The sequence below is a fragment of the Macadamia integrifolia genome, chromosome 2, assembly GCF_013358625.1.
Source record: "Macadamia integrifolia cultivar HAES 741 chromosome 2, SCU_Mint_v3, whole genome shotgun sequence".
NCBI lineage: Eukaryota > Viridiplantae > Streptophyta > Magnoliopsida > Proteales > Proteaceae > Macadamia > Macadamia integrifolia.
Genome location: NC_056558.1, coordinates 3,866,133 through 3,869,091, shown reverse-complemented (window position 1 = coordinate 3,869,091; position 2,959 = coordinate 3,866,133).

The window sequence follows — 2,959 nt, the reverse complement described above, 5'->3', positions numbered from 1 at the left end:
TTCAAATTGAATGAATTAAAAATAATGTTAATGCATGGATCTGGATTATAAAATTTTCCATTTTCATCCATTAAATAATATTTAAATACTTGAAAAGTATATTTTAAATTGTCAAAAAGCAAATATTTATTTACCAAAATAAGTTTGAACCTAGGCTGGATCGGGAGTGGGTTGGTCTAATAAATTAGTTAAAGTTAAATTAAAACCTTTCAAAGCATTTTGAATACTAATCATATCAATACAATGAAATTGGTTTTATGGATAACAAATCAAGTTTTGACCCACAAACATTGTCAGGCGTTCTTTTGTCATTTCCTACCAAGTTTACAAAGACAATTTCAAACGAAGCTAGAGGACATAAGAGACCCTAAAGCTGCTCATACATAGTTTATAAATTATCATTAATGTAGACAGAGGTTGGAGAATCGAAGAAATCGAGAACAATTTTAAGAAGATGAAAGATTTAGGTTGTGTTTGGTAGTCATTCAGTTTCAGGAACGACGGTTTAGTGTCAAAAATAGAATTTTTAGTTTCTGTGTTAAAATGTCATTTTAAAACAAAAAAATGGTATTTGGTGAACTTGTTTTAAGAATGATTACCCTAGTTGTTCATTTTTTTGTATTTAAAACAAAACCAAAATGACAGAAAGGTTTCGTTGTTCCAATATCATTTTGCGTTTCTAAAGTTTTTTTTTTTTTTTTTTTTGCAAAAAAATTGAAAAACACCAAGTGGATAACAAACGCTTTATTCCTTTTTTTTGTTCCCATAGAACGTATAAATGTCAGAAATAATGTTTTTTCTGGATGACTACCAAACCCAATCTTATTTTTTGAAGGGAGCATTAAATCGTGGCCTTGGAGCTCAATACCTCTATTTCCCATCCGTGGGTTACCCATATGGTTAGGGTGAATTAGGGATTGTGTGTATAGGCTCATGGTCCCAAGTTCAATTCTTCATCAGTGCATCCATGATTTAAGTGGAGATCGTATTAGTGGGTTGCTGCGGAAGTTTCCCCGAGAATTAGTCGATATGTGTGTAAGCTGGCCCGGACACCTTGGTTAACAGAGAAAAAAAAAAAAAAAAAAAAGATGTTCATAATATTTTGTTTACGACTAGTTTTTGCCTCAGGCCTAACAACGATATGATCCTCCTTATGCAGAATTTAACGACAATGGTATGATTACATTAACAATACTAACCCAGATATTGATGTTAGATCTTATCTTTCTAATTTAATTATTTTTTTCCCTTTTTCCAAAATGAAAAAAAAAAAAAATCATCGTGAGTGTCTTCAAACCTTTCTAATTTATTGAGCAATTATTGTCTTACACTAATTGAATCATTTTTTGTGGTAAGCATGGTTTTAGGGGATCGGCGGTATTGTCTTTCTTCTTAATTCAATTCATTGGAAGTGTATTTTCTGGTGGAAAAGGTGTGTTCCACTAGTGTAAATTGACTGTAGGGTGGTTTAATTGGCACCAGGAAGCCTGTTGTATTAGTGGAAAGTCAAAGATGGGAAGGTCCTTGGTGGAGCCAAACCATTCTAAAATAATGTCTTTCCATTTCCTTTATGATCACTTTCTTAATTGTTCATCTTCAATTAAGGGAGAAAAGTTCTAATTCTCAATTCATCCCTCTTTTGGGTCATTATATTGGTCCACAGACAATTTTAAGATGACAAAATAAGGTGACTTCACCTAATTAAAACTTGTCATATGAATAAGGTTTCTTGCATCCTAACTGCCCAAGACATTTCACCTTATTTAATTTATCATATGGAAAATATTAGCACGGGACTCGGTGAGGAGATTAGAGACCGAAAAGGTATCAATAATACCCATAGTACTACAATTTTCAAAGCTTTTATGACTTGAAAAACTCCATTTTGGCTGAAATTAATTTAACATTTGAGTGAAGGATCCTATCAAAAAATTTTGGGGCTGCATCTAATTTGCCTCGTTGTAGATCATTAAAGCCATTTAAAGAAAAATTGTCCCCAATATAAGGTTTAAAAAAATTTATTCACTTTTAACATATAGTTTTTTAGCTAAAAGATAATTTTATTAAGGAGAAGAAAAAAGGAAATATATCAACAAAAATCCAAAAAGACACAGTAGAAATTGCTAGGAAAACTTGCAAGCTCCACCTTTGGCATGGTCATCAACAAAGAGAGCAAGCCAAAATCCTAGCAGAATCTAAATCTATTCCTACCTATAGCATCATTTTCCAGATCATTAACAATATGATCTGGAAATACCATTGAAAATTCTGAAGGACCAGCTTATGACGCCTTCTTTGCTAAAAAATATGCCATTGTATTTGCTTCGCGAAAGCAGTGAGATATTTTTTAAGAAATAGACTCCAAATAACGGAGAGAAGAAACTCATCTTTGAAGGGCAAACCAGGAAATCTGAACCGGGATAAATTATCAAAATTTTCAACTAAAAAAAATTTGGCAAGTGCTTCTAAAATGCCATTTATTGTAGCCAATAAGGGCCTTTATTGAAGAAAATAAATATATCAAAAAAAAAATATAATCCTCAAACTCAATGGTTATTTTAGGATCTTGGAGGTCTAATCTTGCCTTCAAACTAGGTGCGTTGGAAGGGTTTGAGGTGTGGGTTTAAAATATAATTTTTTTTTCCCCTAATGAATTGGTTTATATTCAACTAGCACAAAGAACATTCAACTCCAATAGAGGAGATGAGAATAAATGGGGTGAAGAAAAAAAGTACAAGTAGAAAACCGAATACAAGTAAAAAAAGACAATCAATCAAATAGAAGATCTAGAGATAACTCCTAAGCTGATGCTAGAAGATGACTCCATCACACCAAAGAAATGCATGGCCTAATAGAGAAAAGGAATTGCACCAAGATTTGAGCTTGGGTTTTAGTAATGGAAGAAAAAAAAAATCTTAATGAAATGGCATATATTCAACAAGCACAAAAACATCCAGCT